The sequence below is a fragment of the Anarhichas minor genome, unplaced genomic scaffold, assembly GCF_050575085.1.
Source record: "Anarhichas minor isolate MPS153535 unplaced genomic scaffold, ASM5057508v1 ptg000013l, whole genome shotgun sequence".
Classification (NCBI taxonomy): domain Eukaryota; kingdom Metazoa; phylum Chordata; class Actinopteri; order Perciformes; family Anarhichadidae; genus Anarhichas; species Anarhichas minor.
In genome coordinates this window covers 237,501-247,500 of record NW_027466459.1, presented here as the reverse complement: position 1 = coordinate 247,500, position 10,000 = coordinate 237,501, and the positions used below count along the sequence as shown (strand labels likewise).

General features: G+C 40.4%; 27 non-coding genes across 27 annotated transcripts in view; all 27 read right to left on the bottom strand.

Annotated features, from left to right (window-relative positions):
- Window positions 1–95: 95 nt before the first annotated feature.
- On the bottom strand, window positions 96–214 carry LOC142949122 (5S ribosomal RNA). The gene has a single exon (XR_012953861.1). It is a non-coding gene; the product is annotated as a 5S ribosomal RNA (ribosomal RNA).
- A 251-nt stretch (window positions 215–465) lies between these two features.
- LOC142949198 (5S ribosomal RNA) lies at window positions 466–584 on the bottom strand. The gene has a single exon (XR_012953933.1). It is a non-coding gene; the product is annotated as a 5S ribosomal RNA (ribosomal RNA).
- A 254-nt stretch (window positions 585–838) lies between these two features.
- Window positions 839–957, bottom strand: LOC142949109 (5S ribosomal RNA). Its single transcript, XR_012953850.1, has one exon. It is a non-coding gene; the product is annotated as a 5S ribosomal RNA (ribosomal RNA).
- A 251-nt stretch (window positions 958–1,208) lies between these two features.
- On the bottom strand, window positions 1,209–1,327 carry LOC142949079 (5S ribosomal RNA). Its single transcript, XR_012953821.1, has one exon. It is a non-coding gene; the product is annotated as a 5S ribosomal RNA (ribosomal RNA).
- Window positions 1,328–1,581: 254 nt separating this feature from the next.
- On the bottom strand, window positions 1,582–1,700 carry LOC142949156 (5S ribosomal RNA). Its single transcript, XR_012953893.1, has one exon. It is a non-coding gene; the product is annotated as a 5S ribosomal RNA (ribosomal RNA).
- A 263-nt stretch (window positions 1,701–1,963) lies between these two features.
- On the bottom strand, window positions 1,964–2,082 carry LOC142949067 (5S ribosomal RNA). The gene has a single exon (XR_012953810.1). It is a non-coding gene; the product is annotated as a 5S ribosomal RNA (ribosomal RNA).
- Window positions 2,083–2,336: 254 nt separating this feature from the next.
- On the bottom strand, window positions 2,337–2,455 carry LOC142949200 (5S ribosomal RNA). The gene has a single exon (XR_012953935.1). It is a non-coding gene; the product is annotated as a 5S ribosomal RNA (ribosomal RNA).
- A 254-nt stretch (window positions 2,456–2,709) lies between these two features.
- Window positions 2,710–2,828, bottom strand: LOC142949155 (5S ribosomal RNA). Its single transcript, XR_012953892.1, has one exon. It is a non-coding gene; the product is annotated as a 5S ribosomal RNA (ribosomal RNA).
- Window positions 2,829–3,091: 263 nt separating this feature from the next.
- LOC142949054 (5S ribosomal RNA) lies at window positions 3,092–3,210 on the bottom strand. Its single transcript, XR_012953798.1, has one exon. It is a non-coding gene; the product is annotated as a 5S ribosomal RNA (ribosomal RNA).
- Window positions 3,211–3,473: 263 nt separating this feature from the next.
- Window positions 3,474–3,592, bottom strand: LOC142949042 (5S ribosomal RNA). Its single transcript, XR_012953787.1, has one exon. It is a non-coding gene; the product is annotated as a 5S ribosomal RNA (ribosomal RNA).
- Window positions 3,593–3,855: 263 nt separating this feature from the next.
- Window positions 3,856–3,974, bottom strand: LOC142949031 (5S ribosomal RNA). Its single transcript, XR_012953776.1, has one exon. It is a non-coding gene; the product is annotated as a 5S ribosomal RNA (ribosomal RNA).
- Window positions 3,975–4,225: 251 nt separating this feature from the next.
- LOC142949019 (5S ribosomal RNA) lies at window positions 4,226–4,344 on the bottom strand. The gene has a single exon (XR_012953765.1). It is a non-coding gene; the product is annotated as a 5S ribosomal RNA (ribosomal RNA).
- A 263-nt stretch (window positions 4,345–4,607) lies between these two features.
- Window positions 4,608–4,726, bottom strand: LOC142949007 (5S ribosomal RNA). Its single transcript, XR_012953754.1, has one exon. It is a non-coding gene; the product is annotated as a 5S ribosomal RNA (ribosomal RNA).
- A 251-nt stretch (window positions 4,727–4,977) lies between these two features.
- On the bottom strand, window positions 4,978–5,096 carry LOC142948994 (5S ribosomal RNA). The gene has a single exon (XR_012953743.1). It is a non-coding gene; the product is annotated as a 5S ribosomal RNA (ribosomal RNA).
- A 263-nt stretch (window positions 5,097–5,359) lies between these two features.
- LOC142948983 (5S ribosomal RNA) lies at window positions 5,360–5,478 on the bottom strand. Its single transcript, XR_012953732.1, has one exon. It is a non-coding gene; the product is annotated as a 5S ribosomal RNA (ribosomal RNA).
- A 254-nt stretch (window positions 5,479–5,732) lies between these two features.
- Window positions 5,733–5,851, bottom strand: LOC142949121 (5S ribosomal RNA). The gene has a single exon (XR_012953860.1). It is a non-coding gene; the product is annotated as a 5S ribosomal RNA (ribosomal RNA).
- A 263-nt stretch (window positions 5,852–6,114) lies between these two features.
- LOC142949087 (5S ribosomal RNA) lies at window positions 6,115–6,233 on the bottom strand. The gene has a single exon (XR_012953829.1). It is a non-coding gene; the product is annotated as a 5S ribosomal RNA (ribosomal RNA).
- A 254-nt stretch (window positions 6,234–6,487) lies between these two features.
- On the bottom strand, window positions 6,488–6,606 carry LOC142949120 (5S ribosomal RNA). The gene has a single exon (XR_012953859.1). It is a non-coding gene; the product is annotated as a 5S ribosomal RNA (ribosomal RNA).
- A 263-nt stretch (window positions 6,607–6,869) lies between these two features.
- On the bottom strand, window positions 6,870–6,988 carry LOC142948972 (5S ribosomal RNA). The gene has a single exon (XR_012953721.1). It is a non-coding gene; the product is annotated as a 5S ribosomal RNA (ribosomal RNA).
- Window positions 6,989–7,242: 254 nt separating this feature from the next.
- Window positions 7,243–7,361, bottom strand: LOC142949154 (5S ribosomal RNA). The gene has a single exon (XR_012953891.1). It is a non-coding gene; the product is annotated as a 5S ribosomal RNA (ribosomal RNA).
- Window positions 7,362–7,624: 263 nt separating this feature from the next.
- Window positions 7,625–7,743, bottom strand: LOC142948960 (5S ribosomal RNA). Its single transcript, XR_012953710.1, has one exon. It is a non-coding gene; the product is annotated as a 5S ribosomal RNA (ribosomal RNA).
- A 254-nt stretch (window positions 7,744–7,997) lies between these two features.
- LOC142949119 (5S ribosomal RNA) lies at window positions 7,998–8,116 on the bottom strand. Its single transcript, XR_012953858.1, has one exon. It is a non-coding gene; the product is annotated as a 5S ribosomal RNA (ribosomal RNA).
- A 263-nt stretch (window positions 8,117–8,379) lies between these two features.
- On the bottom strand, window positions 8,380–8,498 carry LOC142948948 (5S ribosomal RNA). Its single transcript, XR_012953699.1, has one exon. It is a non-coding gene; the product is annotated as a 5S ribosomal RNA (ribosomal RNA).
- A 254-nt stretch (window positions 8,499–8,752) lies between these two features.
- Window positions 8,753–8,871, bottom strand: LOC142949118 (5S ribosomal RNA). The gene has a single exon (XR_012953857.1). It is a non-coding gene; the product is annotated as a 5S ribosomal RNA (ribosomal RNA).
- A 263-nt stretch (window positions 8,872–9,134) lies between these two features.
- Window positions 9,135–9,253, bottom strand: LOC142948936 (5S ribosomal RNA). Its single transcript, XR_012953687.1, has one exon. It is a non-coding gene; the product is annotated as a 5S ribosomal RNA (ribosomal RNA).
- Window positions 9,254–9,519: 266 nt separating this feature from the next.
- On the bottom strand, window positions 9,520–9,638 carry LOC142949117 (5S ribosomal RNA). Its single transcript, XR_012953856.1, has one exon. It is a non-coding gene; the product is annotated as a 5S ribosomal RNA (ribosomal RNA).
- Window positions 9,639–9,901: 263 nt separating this feature from the next.
- LOC142948924 (5S ribosomal RNA) overlaps window positions 9,902–10,000 on the bottom strand; it is a 119-nt gene continuing 20 nt past the window's right edge. The window contains exon 1 of the ribosomal RNA XR_012953676.1: window positions 9,902–10,000. This exon is cut by the window's right edge and continues 20 nt beyond it. This is a non-coding gene — a ribosomal RNA (5S ribosomal RNA).

The following is a 10,000-nucleotide window of genomic DNA, read 5'->3' as shown; positions in this document are numbered from 1 at the left end:
TGTATGCATCTCTTCTTCAATCTTGCCTTTTTCTCACATATTTCTCAAGTGAAAAAGCAGCAGTGTCCTCTGCCTTTTGGAGAGAGAAGTGAAAAAACTTACAGCACCTGGTATTCCCAGGCTGTCTCCCATCCAAGTACTAACCAGGCCCGACTCTGCTTAGCTTCCGAGATCGGACGAGATCGGGCACGAACAGAGAGGTATGGCCGTAAGCAAGTTTGTCTCCAACACATAGTTCTTTAAAACCTACAACAGTAGGTCAATTTTAAAACGTTAACGAACCTAAACCAGTTCATTAATTAACATTCCAATAATAAGAAAATATTGATATATTGATTGATTCTGTTTCCCTTTTTACCGTTACCCACATCTTTGAATGCATCTCTTCTTTAATCTTGCCTTTTTCTCATATTTCTCAAGTGAAAAGCAGCAGTGTCCTCTGCCTTTTGGAGAGAAAAGTGAAGAAAGTTACAGCACCTGGTATTCCCAGGCGGTCTCCCATCCAAGTACTAACCAGGCCCGACTCTGCTTAGCTTCCGAGATCGGACGAGATCGGGCACGAACGGAGAGGTATGGCCGTAAGCAAGTTTGTCTCCAACACATAGTTCTTTAAAACCTACAACAGTAGGTCAATTTTAAAACGTTAACGAACCTAAACCAGTTCATTAATTAACATTCCAATAATAAGAAAATATTGATATATTGATTGATTCTGTTTCCCTTTTTACCGTTACCCACATCTTTGTATGCATCTCTTCTTCAATCTTGCCTTTTTCTCACATATTTCTCAAGTGAAAAAGCAGCAGTGTCCTCTGCCTTTTGGAGAGAGAAGTGAAAAAACTTACAGCACCTGGTATTCCCAGGCTGTCTCCTATCCAAGTACTAACCAGGCCCGACTCTGCTTAGCTTCCGAGATCGGACGAGATCGGGCACGAACAGAGAGGTATGGCCGTAAGCAAGTTTGTCTCCAACACATAGTTCTTTAAAACCTACAACAGTAGGTCAATTTTAAAACGTTAACGAACCTAAACCAGTTCATTAATTAACATTCCAATAATAAGAAAATATTGATATATTGATTGATTCTGTTTCCCTTTTTACCGTTACCCACATCTTTGAATGCATCTCTTCTTTAATCTTGCCTTTTTCTCATGTTTCTCAAGTGAAAAGCAGCAGTGTCCTCTGCCTTTTGGAGAGAAAAGTGAAGAAAGTTACAGCACCTGGTATTCCCAGGCGGTCTCCCATCCAAGTACTAACCAGGCCCGACTCTGCTTAGCTTCCGAGATCGGACGAGATCGGGCACGAACAGAGAGGTATGGCCGTAAGCAAGGTTGTCTCCAACACATAGTTCTTTAAAACCTACAACAGTAGGTCAATTTTAAAACGTTAACGAACCTAAACCAGTTCATTAATTAACATTCCAATAATAAGAAAATATTGATATATTGATTGATTCTGTTTCCCTTTTTACCGTTACCCACATCTTTGTATGCATCTCTTCTTCAATCTTGCCTTTTTCTCACATATTTCTCAAGTGAAAAAGCAGCAGTGTCCTCTGCCTTTTGGAGAGAGAAGTGAAAATACTTACAGCACCTGGTATTCCCAGGCTGTCTCCCATCCAAGTACTAACCAGGCCCGACTCTGCTTAGCTTCCGAGATCGGACGAGATCGGGCACGAACAGAGAGGTATGGCCGTAAGCAAGCTTGTCTCCAACACATAGTTCTTTAAAACCTACAACAGTAGGTCAATTTTAAAACGTTAACGAACCTAAACCAGTTCATTAATTAACATTCCAATAATAAGAAAATATTGATATATTGATTGATTCTGTTTCCCTTTTTACCGTTACCCACATCTTTGAATGCATCTTTGAATGCATCTCTTCTTTAATCTTGCCTTTTTCTCATATTTCTCAAGTGAAAAGCAGCAGTGTCCTCTGCCTTTTGGAGAGAAAAGTGAAGAAAGTTACAGCACCTGGTATTCCCAGGCGGTCTCCCATCCAAGTACTAACCAGGCCCGACTCTGCTTAGCTTCCGAGATCGGACGAGATCGGGCACGAACAGAGAGGTATGGCCGTAAGCAAGTTTGTCTCCAACACATAGTTCTTTAAAACCTACAACAGTAGGTCAATTTTAAAACGTTAACGAACCTAAACCAGTTCATTAATTAACATTCCAATAATAAGAAAATATTGATATATTGATTGATTCTGTTTCCCTTTTTACCGTTACCCACATCTTTGTATGCATCTCTTCTTCAATCTTGCCTTTTTCTCACATATTTCTCAAGTGAAAAAGCAGCAGTGTCCTCTGCCTTTTGGAGAGAGAAGTGAAAATACTTACAGCACCTGGTATTCCCAGGCTGTCTCCCATCCAAGTACTAACCAGGCCCGACTCTGCTTAGCTTCCGAGATCGGACGAGATCGGGCACGAACAGAGAGGTATGGCTGTAAGCAAGTTTGTCTCCAACACATAGTTCTTTAAAACCTACAACAGTAGGTCAATTTTAAAACGTTAACGAACCTAAACCAGTTCATTAATTAACATTCCAATAATAAGAAAATATTGATATATTGATTGATTCTGTTTCCCTTTTTACCGTTACCCACATCTTTGTATGCATCTCTTCTTCAATCTTGCCTTTTTCTCACATATTTCTCAAGTGAAAAAGCAGCAGTGTCCTCTGCCTTTTGGAGAGAGAAGTGAAAATACTTACAGCACCTGGTATTCCCAGGCTGTCTCCCATCCAAGTACTAACCAGGCCCGACTCTGCTTAGCTTCCGAGATCGGACGAGATCGGGCACGAACAGAGAGGTATGGCCGTAAGCAAGTTTGTCTCCAACACATAGTTCTTTAAAACCTACAACAGTAGGTCAATTTTAAAACGTTAACGAACCTAAACCAGTTCATTAATTAACATTCCAATAATAAGAAAATATTGATATATTGATTGATTCTGTTTCCCTTTTTACCGTTACCCACATCTTTGAATGCATCTTTGAATGCATCTCTTCTTTAATCTTGCCTTTTTCTCATATTTCTCAAGTGAAAAGCAGCAGTGTCCTCTGCCTTTTGGAGAGAAAAGTGAAGAAAGTTACAGCACCTGGTATTCCCAGGCGGTCTCCCATCCAAGTACTAACCAGGCCCGACTCTGCTTAGCTTCCGAGATCGGACGAGATCGGGCACGAACAGAGAGGTATGGCCGTAAGCAAGTTTGTCGCCAACACATAGTTCTTTAAAACCTACAACAGTAGGTCAATTTTAAAACGTTAACGAACCTAAACCAGTTCATTAATTAACATTCCAATAATAAGAAAATATTGATATATTGATTGATTCTGTTTCCCTTTTTACCGTTACCCACATCTTTGAATGCATCTTTGAATGCATCTCTTCTTTAATCTTGCCTTTTTCTCATATTCCTCAAGTGAAAAGCAGCAGTGTCCTCTGCCTTTTGGAGAGAAAAGTGAAGAAAGTTACAGCACCTGGTATTCCCAGGCGGTCTCCCATCCAAGTACTAACCAGGCCCGACTCTGCTTAGCTTCCGAGATCGGACGAGATCGGGCACGAACAGAGAGGTATGGCCGTAAGCAAGTTTCTCTCCAACACATAGTTCTTTAAAACCTACAACAGTAGGTCAATTTTAAAACGTTAACGAACCTAAACCAGTTCATTAATTAACATTCCAATAATAAGAAAATATTGATATATTGATTGATTCTGTTTCCCTTTTTACCGTTACCCACATCTTTGAATGCATCTTTGAATGCATCTCTTCTTTAATCTTGCCTTTTTCTCATATTTCTCAAGTGAAAAGCAGCAGTGTCCTCTGCCTTTTGGAGAGAAAAGTGAAGAAAGTTACAGCACCTGGTATTCCCAGGCGGTCTCCCATCCAAGTACTAACCAGGCCCGACTCTGCTTAGCTTCCGAGATCGGACGAGATCGGGCACGAACAGAGAGGTATGGCCGTAAGCAAGTTTGTCTCCAACACATAGTTCTTTAAAACCTACAACAGTAGGTCAATTTTAAAACGTTAACGAACCTAAACCAGTTCATTAATTAACATTCCAATAATAAGAAAATATTGATATATTGATTGATTCTGTTTCCCTTTTTACCGTTACCCACATCTTTGAATGCATCTCTTCTTTAATCTTGCCTTTTTCTCATATTTCTCAAGTGAAAAGCAGCAGTGTCCTCTGCCTTTTGGAGAGAAAAGTGAAGAAAGTTACAGCACCTGGTATTCCCAGGCGGTCTCCCATCCAAGTACTAACCAGGCCCGACTCTGCTTAGCTTCCGAGATCGGACGAGATCGGGCACGAACAGAGAGGTATGGCCGTAAGCAAGTTTGTCTCCAACACATAGTTCTTTAAAACCTACAACAGTAGGTCAATTTTAAAACGTTAACGAACCTAAACCAGTTCATTAATTAACATTCCAATAATAAGAAAATATTGATATATTGATTGATTCTGTTTCCCTTTTTACCGTTACCCACATCTTTGAATGCATCTTTGAATGCATCTCTTCTTTAATCTTGCCTTTTTCTCATATTTCTCAAGTGAAAAGCAGCAGTGTCCTCTGCCTTTTGGAGAGAAAAGTGAAGAAAGTTACAGCACCTGGTATTCCCAGGCGGTCTCCCATCCAAGTACTAACCAGGCCCGACTCTGCTTAGCTTCCGAGATCGGACGAGATCGGGCACGAACAGAGAGGTATGGCCGTAAGCAAGTTTTTCTCCAACACATAGTTCTTTAAAACCTACAACAGTAGGTCAATTTTAAAACGTTAACGAACCTAAACCAGTTCATTAATTAACATTCCAATAATAAGAAAATATTGATATATTGATTGATTCTGTTTCCCTTTTTACCGTTACCCACATCTTTGAATGCATCTCTTCTTTAATCTTGCCTTTTTCTCATATTTCTCAAGTGAAAAGCAGCAGTGTCCTCTGCCTTTTGGAGAGAAAAGTGAAGAAAGTTACAGCACCTGGTATTCCCAGGCGGTCTCCCATCCAAGTACTAACCAGGCCCGACTCTGCTTAGCTTCCGAGATCGGACGAGATCGGGCACGAACAGAGAGGTATGGCCGTAAGCAAGTTTGGCTCCAACACATAGTTCTTTAAAACCTACAACAGTAGGTCAATTTTAAAGCGTTAACGAACCTAAACCAGTTCATTAATTAACATTCCAATAATAAGAAAATATTGATATATTGATTGATTCTGTTTCCCTTTTTACCGTTACCCACATCTTTGAATGCATCTTTGAATGCATCTCTTCTTTAATCTTGCCTTTTTCTCATATTCCTCAAGTGAAAAGCAGCAGTGTCCTCTGCCTTTTGGAGAGAAAAGTGAAGAAAGTTACAGCACCTGGTATTCCCAGGCGGTCTCCCATCCAAGTACTAACCAGGCCCGACTCTGCTTAGCTTCCGAGATCGGACGAGATCGGGCACGAACAGAGAGGTATGGCCGTAAGCAAGTTTGGCTCCAACACATAGTTCTTTAAAACCTACAACAGTAGGTCAATTTTAAAACGTTAACGAACCTAAACCAGTTCATTAATTAACATTCCAATAATAAGAAAATATTGATATATTGATTGATTCTGTTTCCCTTTTTACCGTTACCCACATCTTTGTATGCATCTCTTCTTCAATCTTGCCTTTTTCTCACATATTTCTCAAGTGAAAAAGCAGCAGTGTCCTCTGCCTTTTGGAGAGAGAAGTGAAAAAACTTACAGCACCTGGTATTCCCAGGCTGTCTCCCATCCAAGTACTAACCAGGCCCGACTCTGCTTAGCTTCCGAGATCGGACGAGATCGGGCACGAACAGAGAGGTATGGCCGTAAGCAAGTTTGTCTCCAACACATAGTTCTTTAAAACCTACAACAGTAGGTCAATTTTAAAACGTTAACGAACCTAAACCAGTTCATTAATTAACATTCCAATAATAAGAAAATATTGATATATTGATTGATTCTGTTTCCCTTTTTACCGTTACCCACATCTTTGAATGCATCTTTGAATGCATCTCTTCTTTAATCTTGCCTTTTTCTCATATTTCTCAAGTGAAAAGCAGCAGTGTCCTCTGCCTTTTGGAGAGAAAAGTGAAGAAAGTTACAGCACCTGGTATTCCCAGGCGGTCTCCCATCCAAGTACTAATCAGGCCCGACTCTGCTTAGCTTCCGAGATCGGACGAGATCGGGCACGAACAGAGAGGTATGGCCGTAAGCAAGTTTGGCTCCAACACATAGTTCTTTAAAACCTACAACAGTAGGTCAATTTTAAAACGTTAACGAACCTAAACCAGTTCATTAATTAACATTCCAATAATAAGAAAATATTGATATATTGATTGATTCTGTTTCCCTTTTTACCGTTACCCACATCTTTGTATGCATCTCTTCTTCAATCTTGCCTTTTTCTCACATATTTCTCAAGTGAAAAAGCAGCAGTGTCCTCTGCCTTTTGGAGAGAGAAGTGAAAAAACTTACAGCACCTGGTATTCCCAGGCTGTCTCCCATCCAAGTACTAACCAGGCCCGACTCTGCTTAGCTTCCGAGATCGGACGAGATCGGGCACGAACAGAGAGGTATGGCCGTAAGCAAGTTTGTCTCCAACACATAGTTCTTTAAAACCTACAACAGTAGGTCAATTTTAAAACGTTAACGAACCTAAACCAGTTCATTAATTAACATTCCAATAATAAGAAAATATTGATATATTGATTGATTCTGTTTCCCTTTTTACCGTTACCCACATCTTTGAATGCATCTTTGAATGCATCTCTTCTTTAATCTTGCCTTTTTCTCATATTTCTCAAGTGAAAAGCAGCAGTGTCCTCTGCCTTTTGGAGAGAAAAGTGAAGAAAGTTACAGCACCTGGTATTCCCAGGCGGTCTCCCATCCAAGTACTAACCAGGCCCGACTCTGCTTAGCTTCCGAGATCGGACGAGATCGGGCACGAACAGAGAGGTATGGCCGTAAGCAAGTTTGGCTCCAACACATAGTTCTTTAAAACCTACAACAGTAGGTCAATTTTAAAGCGTTAACGAACCTAAACCAGTTCATTAATTAACATTCCAATAATAAGAAAATATTGATATATTGATTGATTCTGTTTCCCTTTTTACCGTTACCCACATCTTTGTATGCATCTCTTCTTCAATCTTGCCTTTTTCTCACATATTTCTCAAGTGAAAAAGCAGCAGTGTCCTCTGCCTTTTGGAGAGAGAAGTGAAAATACTTACAGCACCTGGTATTCCCAGGCTGTCTCCCATCCAAGTACTAACCAGGCCCGACTCTGCTTAGCTTCCGAGATCGGACGAGATCGGGCACGAACAGAGAGGTATGGCCGTAAGCAAGTTTGTCTCCAACACATAGTTCTTTAAAACCTACAACAGTAGGTCAATTTTAAAACGTTAACGAACCTAAACCAGTTCATTAATTAACATTCCAATAATAAGAAAATATTGATATATTGATTGATTCTGTTTCCCTTTTTACCGTTACCCACATCTTTGAATGCATCTTTGAATGCATCTCTTCTTTAATCTTGCCTTTTTCTCATATTTCTCAAGTGAAAAGCAGCAGTGTCCTCTGCCTTTTGGAGAGAAAAGTGAAGAAAGTTACAGCACCTGGTATTCCCAGGCGGTCTCCCATCCAAGTACTAACCAGGCCCGACTCTGCTTAGCTTCCGAGATCGGACGAGATCGGGCACGAACAGAGAGGTATGGCCGTAAGCAAGTTTTTCTCCAACACATAGTTCTTTAAAACCTACAACAGTAGGTCAATTTTAAAACGTTAACGAACCTAAACCAGTTCATTAATTAACATTCCAATAATAAGAAAATATTGATATATTGATTGATTCTGTTTCCCTTTTTACCGTTACCCACATCTTTGTATGCATCTCTTCTTCAATCTTGCCTTTTTCTCACATATTTCTCAAGTGAAAAAGCAGCAGTGTCCTCTGCCTTTTGGAGAGAGAAGTGAAAAAACTTACAGCACCTGGTATTCCCAGGCTGTCTCCCATCCAAGTACTAACCAGGCCCGACTCTGCTTAGCTTCCGAGATCGGACGAGATCGGGCACGAACAGAGAGGTATGGCCGTAAGCAAGTTTGTCTCCAACACATAGTTCTTTAAAACCTACAACAGTAGGTCAATTTTAAAACGTTAACGAACCTAAACCAGTTCATTAATTAACATTCCAATAATAAGAAAATATTGATATATTGATTGATTCTGTTTCCCTTTTTACCGTTACCCACATCTTTGAATGCATCTTTGAATGCATCTCTTCTTTAATCTTGCCTTTTTCTCATATTCCTCAAGTGAAAAGCAGCAGTGTCCTCTGCCTTTTGGAGAGAAAAGTGAAGAAAGTTACAGCACCTGGTATTCCCAGGCGGTCTCCCATCCAAGTACTAACCAGGCCCGACTCTGCTTAGCTTCCGAGATCGGACGAGATCGGGCACGAACAGAGAGGTATGGCCGTAAGCAAGTTTGGCTCCAACACATAGTTCTTTAAAACCTACAACAGTAGGTCAATTTTAAAACGTTAACGAACCTAAACCAGTTCATTAATTAACATTCCAATAATAAGAAAATATTGATATATTGATTGATTCTGTTTCCCTTTTTACCGTTACCCACATCTTTGTATGCATCTCTTCTTCAATCTTGCCTTTTTCTCACATATTTCTCAAGTGAAAAAGCAGCAGTGTCCTCTGCCTTTTGGAGAGAGAAGTGAAAAAACTTACAGCACCTGGTATTCCCAGGCTGTCTCCCATCCAAGTACTAACCAGGCCCGACTCTGCTTAGCTTCCGAGATCGGACGAGATCGGGCACGAACAGAGAGGTATGGCCGTAAGCAAGTTTGTCTCCAACACATAGTTCTTTAAAACCTACAACAGTAGGTCAATTTTAAAACGTTAACGAACCTAAACCAGTTCATTAATTAACATTCCAATAATAAGAAAATATTGATATATTGATTGATTCTGTTTCCCTTTTTACCGTTACCCACATCTTTGAATGCATCTTTGAATGCATCTCTTCTTTAATCTTGCCTTTTTCTCATATTTCTCAAGTGAAAAGCAGCAGTGTCCTCTGCCTTTTGGAGAGAAAAGTGAAGAAAGTTACAGCACCTGGTATTCCCAGGCGGTCTCCCATCCAAGTACTAACCAGGCCCGACTCTGCTTAGCTTCCGAGATCGGACGAGATCGGGCACGAACAGAGAGGTATGGCCGTAAGCAAGTTTGGCTCCAACACATAGTTCTTTAAAACCTACAACAGTAGGTCAATTTTAAAGCGTTAACGAACCTAAACCAGTTCATTAATTAACATTCCAATAATAAGAAAATATTGATATATTGATTGATTCTGTTTCCCTTTTTACCGTTACCCACATCTTTGAATGCATCTTTGTATGCATCTCTTCTTCAATCTTGCCTTTTTCTCACATATTTCTCAAGTGAAAAAGCAGCAGTGTCCTCTGCCTTTTGGAGAGAGAAGTGAAAAAACTTACAGCACCTGGTATTCCCAGGCTGTCTCCCATCCAAGTACTAACCAGGCCCGACTCTGCTTAGCTTCCGAGATCGGACGAGATCGGGCACGAACAGAGAGGTATGGCCGTAAGCAAGTTTGTCTCCAACACATAGTTCTTTAAAACCTACAACAGTAGGTCAATTTTAAAACGTTAACGAACCTAAACCAGTTCATTAATTAACATTCCAATAATAAGAAAATATTGATATATTGATTGATTCTGTTTCCCTTTTTACCGTTACCCACATCTTTGAATGCATCTTTGAATGCATCTCTTCTTTAATCTTGCCTTTTTCTCATATTTCTCAAGTGAAAAGCAGCAGTGTCCTCTGCCTTTTGGAGAGAAAAGTGAAGAAAGTTACAGCACCTGGTATTCCCAGGCGGTCTCCCATCCAAGTACTAACCAGGCCCGACTCTGCTTAGCTTCCGAGATCGGACGAGATCGGGCACGAAC